The 13029-nt window shown below is 36.9% G+C and overlaps 1 protein-coding gene across 1 annotated transcript in view; it reads left to right on the forward strand.

Moving 5' to 3' along the window:
- Positions 1-13029, forward strand: part of PRKD1 (protein kinase D1) — a 430367-nt gene that overhangs the window by 260046 nt on the left and 157292 nt on the right. The window lies entirely within an intron of this gene.

Here is a 13029-nt window from a genome sequence, read left to right on the forward strand (position 1 = left end):
ATCTGTGCGCACTATGTCCTCCTACCCCTGAATTCTCTAGTAGATCCTGCCCCCTTCAAAGACTTGTTTCTTCTACTTACTGAAATTCATTTCTTCTTTAAATCTTGTCTCAAATTCTAACTCCTCCATGAAGTCTTCCCCCAAACCCCGGTTAAAAGTGACCCTTCCCTTTTGAAAATTCCTGCTAACCCTTCTGTTTGATCTCTCCACTGCACCAATTATCATTATATATATTTGTGTATTGGAACTATATGGTCCCAACAATAGATAAATGTTTAGATTTTTTCTCATTAAACATTGTATAGAAGAGAATGTAGGCATATAGGGTAAGCACAATAGAGATGTCTGGTATTATTATGCCTGCCATGTGAATTATTTATGTGACCAGCTACTTTTCCAAAGGAAAAAAAACATGAGAGTCTTGATCCTCAAGGTGCTGGCAGTCTGGTTGGGGAGACAAGACTGACATCCTTGAAAAATCAACCAAATGTATGTGTGTTAGAAAACAATATAAGAAAAGATCTAGGGGTGGCTAGGTGACTCAGTGAATAGAGCACCAGCCCTGGAGTCAGGAGGACCAGAGTTCAAATCCAGCCTCAGACACCTGACACACTTACTAGCCATGTGACCTTGGGCAAGTCACTTAACCCCAATTGCCCTGCTCTCTCCCCTCCAAAAAGGGGAAAAAAAAAAAGACGTACAGGCAGCTTCAGCAATGGCTAATCAATTGCTGTTTGTACACTAATATTTTCTTCTTTCTTTGATGAATGTATGATAAAGGATTGAACAGAACAGGTTTCTTCAGATGATGTTCTACAGCACATCACAATCTTATCGTATAGTTTACTAAAAATTATGGGAAATTGAAAAAATCCCAAAGTACTTATTGTTTGTTGACTGAAAAAAGCACTGGATTTGGTAGAGCAAAATACTCTTTAAAAGTCTCCTAAATAGTTGTTTCCTTCAACCACATGTCAAAATCATACAATAATTTTTGAAAGTTATAACAATAGCAGTAACTTTGGCAACACTATTATTTTTTATATTGAAAAACAGAAAAAGAAACATGGTGGAAAGAGCATGGGTTGGAAGTCAAGGGACCTGGTTTCAAATCCTGCTTCTGATACTTGCTACCAGTGTGAGCTTAAACCTCAATTTTCTCATATATAAAATTAAATGGGTTGAATTAGATAGCCTCTGAGAGTCTTCCACCTCTATATCTGTGATCCTGGGATCATACTCACCAAAAGTGTTTGCCGTTACCATGGAAGAGAAAAAAAGAGAGTTTGGAAATGACTGGGAAGTGGTTTGACTAAGTAAGGTAAAGGCTTCTTTCAGAGACCAGAGCCCATAGACAAAATCAAAGAGCTGAAAAATATTTTAGTATTACTGTTCAACTTTAATCCCTATGGAAAATATGGTGCCTTTATTGACAAAAATCTCAAATCTTTATAAGGATTGTTAACAGCTAAGACATTTTCCATATTCATTAAGTCTGACTGCATTAGCTCCCTCCAAATGCCACCATTTCCTCCTTCCCTTTCTACTCCTTATTTCTTTCACTGTCAGTTGGTTCACAATATTTAAAGCTTGATAGAACTTACAAAGCATCTGGTCTAACCTTTTCATTTTATAGATATGCAGACAGATGAAGCAATTTGCCCAAGGTCACATATGTAGTAAGTAGAGTTTGTCAGGATTTGAACTCAGGTTCCTGACTCAAATTTCAAGACTTTTTTCACCATACTTCTTGCATATTACTAAATCAAATTCATTTAATATTTCTTCATTTAACTTAATAGTCAATGAATATTTGTTAAGCACCTACTATGCTCCAGCTAGGTGGCATAGTTAATAGGGTGCTGGGCCTGCAGTCAGGAAGACTCATCTTACTGAGTTCAAATCTGACCTCACAGACTGTATGATCCTGGGCAAATCACTTAAACCTGTTTGCCTCCGTTTCCTCATATGTCAAATGAGCTGGAGAAGGAAATGGCATACCACTCCAGTATCTTTGCCAGGAAAATCCCTATTGGGGCCAATGAAGTCAGACATGCCTGAAAAAGGACTGGACAAGCAAATGTGACAGACACTGCGCTAAGTGAAGAGGATACAGATAAGGGGAAAAGATTCTCCTGCTGCTTGAGAGGAAAGGGGAAGAGGCATGGGGAGGAGAGGTAGGGCACAATGTTCATGGTGTCAAAACCAAGCAAGCAGTTGGTGGGAAATGAATAGATGGTTGAAAACTTCTGAGCCTTCTATCTAAGTAGGCTTTAGGAAGAATTTTTATGTGTGTGTGTGTGCTCTGCCCTCCAGTCAGAAAGGAGAGGGAACAGAGGTATTGAGGAAGTGTTGAATACCAAAGCTGAAGTGATCTCCAACATGATGCAATCTCTGGTGATGAATTTATCCTGGGGGAATCGTCATGTTAGGGAAGTTGAAACTAGAGAAATTTAATTTATCAAACATTTATAAATTACTAACCATGTAGAGATATCTCCTTTCCTAAATGCCATCCAACAATTCTTCTCCCTTAAGCTGCTGGTTCTCAGCTGATCATGAGCAGTAAGTATTCAGAGTGGCACCTCTGTAAACTGCACTCCTCAAATCCTATTTCTTCACTGTCTTCTTGCTCTATTCCTTACTTATCTCTTTTCTGGTCCTATCTCTGGTTATTTTGCCCTTGGCTTTTTTTTTTTTTTTTTGCTTTGGTGATTACTTTGCTTTGATCTATCTCTAACTCTATTTTTAGTTTGCCCCTGTTTGCTAAACTATCAGTTGTCTTACTCCACTCCATTCTTGGTCCCCAAGAGCTGGCTGCTATTTGACAGCTCCGTAAACAAATTTTTCGTGAAAAAAAATCACATGAATTTCATTAGGCCAATTAATTTTTCTTTTAAAAAATATTGCCAAGTAAATAAATTAACGTGTTTTTTTTCATGTCTATTGTGTACTGAAAGATGTGCTAGGCACTGTTGACATATGGATTTTAAATAAGTCATGGTTTCTTCCCTCAAGAAACTTGAAATCTAGTTTAGAACTTGAACACACTGTGAATAAAACAAGACTGTATGCATACGTTAGTGTCAAATTGTGTGGTGAAGACTTCAAGGAGCTGGAGTGGTGCTTCCTCCAGGGAACCACCATCCTTGTGGTACAGTGGGAAGAACAACTTGGAGACCCTAGAATCTGCAGACTTCAATTCATTCACATGTAAAATGAGGTGTAGGGGCTACGCTCAATCATTTCTGCCTACTTCAGTTCTCACATTCTCTTATTCCAAATAAGGGCTTTGGGATCAGCTTCTTGGAGAACCTGAGACTTTGAAGGATGGGGGTAGAGTTTGCATAGGGGAAGGCTTTCCCTAGAATGCCTAGAAGACATTCTGGGCAAAAAGAACTGAGTGAAGAGTAAGGAAGAGAAATAGGTGTGGCATTTTTGTCCCTGAAAGAGATGTATATTGAATAGCAGTAGGAAATAAATTGGATCTGTTGGGTGAGATGAAATAGGGCATAGAGAGGTCACTAGGTGGCACAGTGAATAGAGCACCAGCTCTAAATTAAATTAAGGGGTGAGAAAGAGGGATGCACAGGGAGAAAGGAAAAGGGAGAGGTAGTGTGGGGTAAATTATCTCAAATAAAAGTGTCATTAAAGAGCTTTTGACAGTGGATGGGAAATGGGGAAGGGGATGGCAGGCAACACTTGAACATTACTCTTATTGGAATTGGTCCAAAGAGGGAATAACATACATACTCAGGTGGGTAAACTAATCTATCTTAGGGCGGCTAGGTGGTGCAGTGAATAGAGCACTGGCCCTGGAGTCAGGAGGACCTGAGTTCAAATTCGGCCTCAGACACTTAACATTTAGTAGGCCTGTGACCTTGGGCAAATCACTTAACCCTAAATTCCCCTGCCTTGTCCCCTACAAAAAGCAAAAAACAAAAACAAAACAAAAGAAAAAGGAGACAGAGAGAGCATGAAAAAAAGAGGACTTTAATTTGTAATGGGATAGGAAGCTACTGACATATTTTGAACTAAAGAACAATAGAATGAAAGGGTTATTTAAGTAAGATTAATATGGCAGTGGAATGAATTTAGAGTTTATTTTCAAATGTTTTAAAATTTTATGGAACATTTTTATTTAATGAGCTTAATTCAGACAGAACACAAGCCAGGTTTTTTTCCCCTTTCTAAGACTCTCAGTTTAAAAATCCCACCCCCGGATATCAAAATCCTAGAGGAAAGAATTCACATCAAATTTGTATTCTCACTTGTTCCTCTATGCCTCAGTGTATGGTACCACACATTCACTTGTAGCCAATAAATGAACTCATCATGATCAGATGAGTATCTAACTGACTATATATTTAGCCAAACCCTAGAGAGACAAGAGTACAACGTTTAATTGCATGTCTGAATCATTAATTTCTTAAACTATGTAGATATGGATCATTTTGTTCAGTATTGCCAGTTGTGAATATTGACCTATCTTCTAGGTCAGTTTTCATGACCATTCTCATTTTCATCCATTTGTTATCTTAAGGTGCAAAATAAAATTTGCTGCCTAAAATGTAGTTGATGGTATAATTGGGAATTACATCAACACTCAACAATTTTCAAAGCATAACTGCTCATTTTCTCAGCATCCTGTTAGCAATATCAAGTCTTAAATGAGCCTTCTAAAAGCATTTCACCATTAAGTAATATGTGAGCTCTTGAATGCAAATAGTGTCATATTGCATAGTTAACTCAGAAAAGCAGGATACAAAATCTGATATCCGGCACAATGAACAATATGAGTATGACAAGGAAGGCACTTCTTGCAGAAAATATGGAACCTCACTTAAAAATGAAACTGATTAAAGATATTCATGACAGGTTGTGTGGGAGTAGTGAAAAGAAAAATACATTTCAAATTAAAATTCCTGGGTTCTAGTTCTACTTGTTGCTTCCTAGCCAACTGAATGTAACCAAGTCATTTAATCTTTCTGAAATAAAATAGGAAATGTGTAAAATAGGAATAATAATAGTAACAAGAACTATATCAATACTGCATTGCTCTGAATATAGTACAAATTTTCTACCCAGTAATTCTACCTGATATTAAACCTAAATGTAGCTTATATTTCAATTCCTCGTATTTTGTCCCAGGTCTCAGATTCAGATTTCCACATGTGTAGAAATAACCTCAAAAGTGTTGTTCACAGATATAGATTACAATCGTGGAACTTAAGGCAGGAGTTAAAAAGTAGATAGAAGGGAAAATCAAAAGAATGATGGATCCTATGAGCCCTTATGTTTTGCAACTAAAGGAAGAGCTACCTGAGGATGGAGGAAGAAAGTGAGAGAGAGGTATATACTTATCTGTATTAAATTTCTCTTCAACTGCAAAAAAGTCCAACCCCCATTGGGGGTGGGGGTTTGAAGCCTTTGCATCCAAAACTGTGTGACCAAAGAACTTGGGTCCAAGCCCAAATTGGTGGGGATGAGGTGAAAGTTCTATACAGAGGGGCAGGGGGGCAGGGGAAGGAGAGGAGAGAAGAGAAGAGGAGAAGAGAAAGGGATAGTAGTTTGAAGAGAAAGGACAGAGATTTGTACTTGTTTCCAGCTCTGAGCTGTGTGTCAAGTCCATGGTGGGCTTGATGGGGTGTAATGCCAATACAATATTTATAGCGCCAACAGTCACTACAAATATACTTTCATAGTGCTCAATGCAAAATATAACAGACTCTCCATATATAAGACAGAAGTAAAACATTTATTCAAACACCAGAAAACTGAATCCCAAAACCAGTTAGCCTAATCCTTCATAGTAGCAAAGAAATTAATAAGTCACAACAGCACAAAGAGCCATGAAAAGCATTGGCTAAATAAATAACTGTGTACCAAGTCTCATTATATTTCTGGATCCTTTCTGTTAAGGTGATGGTATTTGGAACAGCAGTATACAAGGTAGGAGTCATCTTATTCAATTGTGTATAATCCACTGTCATTTTCCATGTCTCATCTGATTTTCGTACTGGCCAGACAGGATTATTACATTTTGTTGTTGTAGGGACTAACATGCCTGCTTCAACATCTTCCTTTATAGTACTGGTAATTTCATCTTGCCCACCTGGCAGATGATACTGCTTTAAAGTAATTACTTCTGAAAGTTCAGGTAAAGTGATTGGGTCCATTTTTATTTTTCCCACTAAAACTGTATTAATTCCTATCTTTCTTACTGCAAATTGGTATTTTCCTTCAGGTAAATTCAGGGTCATACCTCTAAATATATCGATTCCAAAGATGTATTCAGGAATGGGTACAATAACCATAGTATATTCTTTCTTAGGAAATTGTTCAATTTTCATTTTTAGTTTGATTTGTCTGGCTGATATTTCAGCCCCTCCAAGATGGTAATAGGCGTTCCATGTTTGAACTTATTGGGGTTCCCATAAATAAGGGAGGCCTCCACCCCAGTATTGATCAATGCCCTGGTTACAGTATTTGATCCATTTTTCCAATATAGAGTCAGATCGATATGGGGTCTGTAATCATGTCTGTCTGTTTCTTTAATCTGAGCTGGAGCTTGGCCAGTTTCCTATTCTCTCTGAAGATATGATGAACTTGGATAAAATGGTTCAGAAGCAACTGTAGGGTAGTTCTCACTTCTCTGTTCCATCTAATATTAAGCCCCTTTTCTTGGTACATTTTATATAGTTCATTAGTTAGAATACAATCAGTTCTTCCAAAATCAGCCCCTGCCCTCAATAGAGCAATGAATAATTCTTTTCTTGTCAGTCTATTCTGACCTTGAATCTGCTGGCCATTGACTTTTCTGTCTTGAGGAAATTTATCTTTTTTCCCATTCTCCCAAGTCACTTATCTATGAAATCCTATCTGGCATTTCTGAAAGAAGGTGCTCTATTTCACCAATTAATAGAGTCAGAAGTAGGTGCTTATAAGAAGGAGAAGCTGTCTTCACCATGATATTTCTATGAGGAACTGCTAAGGAGATATCATGATATGCATCTCCATCTCCAACCATAGCAGTTTTCATTACTTCTTTTTTCAACTTTCTCATGCAGTTTCTAAGTGAGTACCAGGGTCTCTCTCCACTAGCCCACATAGAATCAGTGGAATACATTTTATTGTATCCATCAACAGCTAAACCTAAAGATTCTGACAAATACCTATAAATTTCAAGCAGTTCACACTATCTACCCATACTCCTCCAGCCCCTTCATCACTGATTGATTCTCACCATCAAAGACACCAACAATTCTCCCATCCTTTAGATGAATCTGCTTAATGTATCAGTAATCTCCTGCTGAGTTAAATCCTCAATTATCTCCCTGCACTCTGTTTGGCCTCCCTGATTCTCCTGCTTTCTTCTCAGTATGGGGCAAGCTTCTGCCCTTGTAAAAGCTTTATCATGAAACATTCTATCACTATATATACATGCACTCTCCTGGCAGTTGTTGTCATGGCAACTAGGCTCAGTCTCTACCAAAACTGTATGAACTTTCTTCATGTTACTTTTCTGCCTCTTTTTCTGAGCCAAATTCACAACAGCCCTCTCTTCTACCACCTGAGATCCTTCAGTTTGCTCTTCTCAAGGAGAACCTGAATGCTTTAACACAACCAACTCCCTTTCCATTTGAGTTTTCTCTTGTAACAATTTGGCTCTGATGTTACACATAATATGGTAATATGTTAACAAAACCCAGTCCCTTCTACACACTGCCTCCAGCTCTCTCCTGGGTTTTATTGGTATTCTTTGCAAATATGTTTCTAAATCTCTAGGTTCTCCATGCTGTAACCTCAGTTTCCAGTTTTCACAGAACCTTGTACTTTTAGACCAGTCCCTTGCTAGGGAGGAATGAGGTAAACCCTCCCAACCTGGAATAGCCATTTCTTCTTCTAAATCCCTTCTGCCTCCAACTAGAGGTCCGATATTTCACAATCCCATCCTCATCGCCAAATGTAGAACCAATGCAATATTTATAGCACCAATGATCACTATAAATATACCTGCATAGTGCTCAATCACAAAATATAACAGATTCTCCATATATAAGACAAGCAAAACATTTATTCAGACACCAGAAAACCAAATCCCAAAACCAGTAACCTGAATCCATCATAGTAGCAAAGAAGTTAATAAACCACAACAGCACAGAGAGTCACAGCATCCTTTAGCCTTCCCACAAACAAACACAAGACCAATATTTACTCACAAGCCTAACTGTCTCTCTTGGAAGTATCCTCTCCTCCCAACCATGTTTAGCTGCTCTGACTCCCAGCTTCCTGTGGGCTCTTCTCCACCCTTCAGCAAATTCCTCCCACCACAGGCTCCCAGTGATTATATTCAGCCTATTAGGGGTCAGAGTTTTCAAAGCAGGGAAAAGTCTTCAAATTCCCTTAGGATTACTAAGGGACAGGGAAGATCTTCAATTTCACATTACCATTACATGTGGTAAAGGTAGAAGGGATGTTATATAAGTGTAGAAGGAATGGGAAAAGGGAAAAGGTGAGAAAGTGCCATCCATTGACTATTCTACTGTGTGGGGCTTATAAAAGGAAGGGATGAATTATAGAGACATTTCTTTACACAAATTACATCTTCCAATTGCCCCCCTGCTTAGCTGTAACATAGTTCTTATGCATTATTTAGGTGGGATATTCCTATGGGGGCACCATCAGGGAATATAATGCTAATAGCCAGAAAATAGGAATTTCAAAATAATTGCTATCATGACTCTCCACCTCTTCAAATGTGTAGTACTTATTTACAAAAATAATAGCTTTGGGGGCGGCCAGGTGGCTCAGCGAGTAAGAGCACCGGCTCCAGTGTCTGGATGACCTGGAGATCAAATCCCGGGCTCAGACACTCAGCACCACACCCAGAAATAACTGGCCATGTAACCTTGAGCAAGTTACTTAACCCCAATTGCTTAAAATAATAATAATAATAGCTTTGTCTCTAACATGTCAGCACTTTTTAAAATGTTAATTTTATTTATTATGTTTGTGTTTGCACAAAATTTATCTTTTTTTCTTTTCCTTTTTTCCTTTCTTTCTCCCTCCCTGCCTTGTAATCTCCCTCATTCTACTCCTTGCTTTCTTCTGTCTTTCCTTCTTTCTCCCTTTCTCTGTCTCTGTCTGCCTTTGTCTCTGTCTTATTTTCTCTTTCATTCTTTCTTTCCACAAAGATGTAACTTTCAGGGGGTGGCCTTTATTTAGGGAAAAAATTATTTCTGTGTTACTTGTACAAGTTATTTTACAAGACTATGAATAAAACCCTTTATCAACTTTAATGCTATCCAAACTAATAAAGATGATGATGATCATCATTATCATCTTATACTCATTCCCTACATATCCAGTGTAGGATAAGGTCACTATATATTTACTATAATACCTTCTATAATTTGTTCATGTTATTGAGTAGAGAGAAGGATGCCACCTCACATAGTGACTATCTATACCATTTTAAATAAATGCATGTTTACTAGTATATAATATTTGTGAATATGTAGACAGTATTATGTTAAGGAATTATGCACCTCCTGTGAAAGGATGAGCAACTAAAATGTAATGTCCTTAATTTCACATAGCATATCTTTAAAAATTCTTTTTATCATTAACTTAATAATCAGTCAACATGTCAAGAGGAAGAATATATGAAAAAAAAATTTTCATAATATACAGTTTTTAAAGTATATATTAATCTCACACAGTTCTAACCAAATTATTCTTTTTAAATTCCCTCCTAAGAGGCAGCTAGGTGGCTCAGTGAATAGAGCACCAGCCCTGGAGTCAGGAAGACCTGAGTTCAAATCCAGCCTCAGAAACTTAACACTTACTAGCCATTTGACCTTGGACAAGTCACTTAACCCCAATTGCCCTTCCCAAAAGCAAAAAAAAAAAAATGGATTCTCTCCTATATTTCTTTTTATTTTGTTCTATGTATTTTAAATGTTATATCAATGCTCTTTTCCCTTTTGTCTCTAGCACTACCTGGGAACACATTCTATCACACCCTGTTCCCTGAAATAGATACCCTCCCTGCTCAAGCTACATTTGAAAATTTATGTTCTATTACGCACCTCTGATCTACCAGTCTTGTGAAGTCGTATCTGTTCACTACATTTATCAGGTGCTATAGTCTTTCAAAATTGATTTTCTTCACATCATTGTAGCCATAATATGAATTTTTGTCTTGGTTCTCCTCATTCTACACTTATCAATTCATGTATCTTCCCACGTTTATTAGAAACCATTTATTACAGTGCAGTAATTAAATTACAGTCATATACCATAGTTTTTTTTATCCATTTCCCAGTTCATGGGTACCATATCTTATATATGTGTCACCAAAAACATCTAACATTCTCTTACACATTTAATAAATCCATCACCTAACAAATGCTCGCTCTTTGTTTCAGTCAAAGTAATAAAAGAGATTTTGCTAGCCCGTTATGGTTTCCCCACATTAAAACAGGCTAAATTTCCTTTCCAGAAGTCAATTTGTACTTAATATTAACTTACAACAGTCAGGAAGAGCAGGCTAGACTTATTTCACCATATCTGTTAACAACGACATAGCACCAACTTACCTACCATACATACCCTTTACTCAACTGGCCAAAATTCCCATTCATATTTACTTAGGATTTTTTTTTTTTTTTGCTTTTTGGATGGGGGAAGGCAGGGCAATTGGGGTTAAGTAACTTGCCCAAGGTGACACAGCTAGGTTTTTTTTTTCGTGTGTGTTAAGTGTCAGAGGTTGGATTTGAACTCAGGTCCTCCTGACTCCAGGGCCGGTGCTCTATTCACTGCGCCACCTAACCACCCCCTAAGAATTTTTTTTTACCTGTTCTTTAACCAAGTCTCAAATTGAATCCATCATCTTAAAACCACCTTCCCTATCTTTGATAGTTGTGCTACAGTTTAAATCTATGAAGTCATCTCCAAATTTGGAGATTTATTTTACTTAATCTCCCAATACCTAATAAAATCTTATTCTGTTCATTCTTTTAATAATATTTCTTAAAAATAATCTTCCCACTTCCCAATTTCACCACCTTAGTTCAGGATCCTGTAATCCCATACCTAGGTCAGTTCAATATAATTAGAATGTATAAGCGCCTTATGTGCTAAGAAGATAAAAATAACAAAAGATCATAACCTCTTGCCATCAAGGAGCCCACATTCTAGTGAGTGAATAAGATATGAACACAAATAACTCTTATATAGAGATGGAAAGGTAGATTGGATCTATGATTATTTTTATCATTATTCAGTTGTTTCACTTGTGTCTGATGTTTCATGATCCCATTTGCTGTTTTCTTGACAAAAGGGTACTTTCTTCTCTTGCTCATTTTAAAGATGAGAAACTGAGGCAAACAAGGTTAAGTGACTTGCCCAGGGTCACACAGCTAGTAAGTATATAAGGTCAGATTTTCACTCTCTCATTTTAAATTTTCATTTTTAGATTTATAATACTGGGGAAATAGTAAATAAAAATTAAAATTAAGAAAAAATGATGTATATTATACTTCTATATGGATATAAGTGACCCAGAATTGTTTCACGGTTTAAAAAGTTTTCTCTATGATTTTTATCTAGAAAAATTCCAAAACAAAAATAGTGCAATACATTTGTCCAACTACTGAATTTCTAGGTTGGTTTCTCATTAGTTAGCTGCTCTAAGTTAAAACAGAAAGCGCTAGAGTTTATGGTATCTATACTTCAGTGCCTTTTCATGGCATGGTGACAATGTGTTCCCAAAGGCTATGTAAATATAGCATGAAGTCTGACCGGTCTTACCAACCTGCAAAAGCTTGAATTTGGAGAGGAGGTGGATTTTGATTGTCATCCTAGAACCAGAATAAATGAAGAAAGGGTCCACGTTAGTGGATTGGACATCAAATAATAGTTTGTTTCTGTATTTCTTGCCATATCACATCCTGAAGACCATTCTGTAGCCCACTCAATAAAGAGGATATTATATGTATCATTATAGGAAGTATCGATGCTGATGAAATCATGATCTATTTTGGAATTTATTGAAGAACTCCAGTGCTCATATGCCTGTTGAATTAGGAGATGCCAGATTTGGTGAATACCTAATGACATCACCCAAGATTAAATTAAATGTACTTTAACAGAGAGTAAACAACTGGTTACAAAGGCAGCGGTCTTTTTTAAAATCAGCTGTACTTGTCAATCAGTTATTGGTTAGAACAAAGATAGAAATAAATAACAAATTCTAACCTTCTAGTTTCCCAAATGAGAAGTGGACAAAAGTATGAACTTTTCTTAGTAAATGTCAACTGATGAAAATAGTTGCCACAAGGAGTGTGAAAGAGACAAGAAACAACTCAGTCTGGAGAGAATTTAATCTTCTTGCTTAGCAGAGTGATACAGCAGCCAAAGACAACATCATTTTAGGATACAGGTTTATTTACAAAACATTACAGAGCAATATAAGGAGCAGTAATCACTTTACAAAACAGCAAGAAGTCTTTGAGGAGAAAATGAGCATGCAGAAATCATGGGTGTCAGTTCCAGCTAAACCAGATCATCCTAAGATAATTTTTAGATGAAACTAGAAAGAGGACGATAAACAAACATGCAGTGAAGATAACCTACTGGAAATTCTTTGATAATTTATTCTTAATGCTGACAATAAAGGAATTCCTCCGTTTGGACATGGCCACCTCATGACCTGATGTAATGTTCAAGTATAGATGATATCTCTGCTAGAAGTAGCCAAGTGACAAGGCATTTGGAGATCTATTTTTTTAAGAGAAGATTCCAAAGAAATGTAGAAAAATAAAAACCAAAGGTTATATCTTTATTCCAAAAGAGAAAATTGGGAAGATATCAACAACTATTGATCTATATGCCTACATTATGACCTCTATAAAATCCTTGTAAAAATGGTTCTCTCTGCTTTGAGGATATCCAGTAGATAGATAGATAGATAGATAGATAGATAGATAGATAGATAGATAGATAGATAGATAGATAGATAGA

The sequence above is a fragment of the Petaurus breviceps genome, unplaced genomic scaffold (assembly GCF_028583685.1).
Source record: "Petaurus breviceps papuanus isolate PSGF00001 unplaced genomic scaffold, PetGlider_PUasm1.0 77, whole genome shotgun sequence".
Taxonomy (NCBI): Eukaryota; Metazoa; Chordata; class Mammalia; order Diprotodontia; family Petauridae; genus Petaurus; species Petaurus breviceps.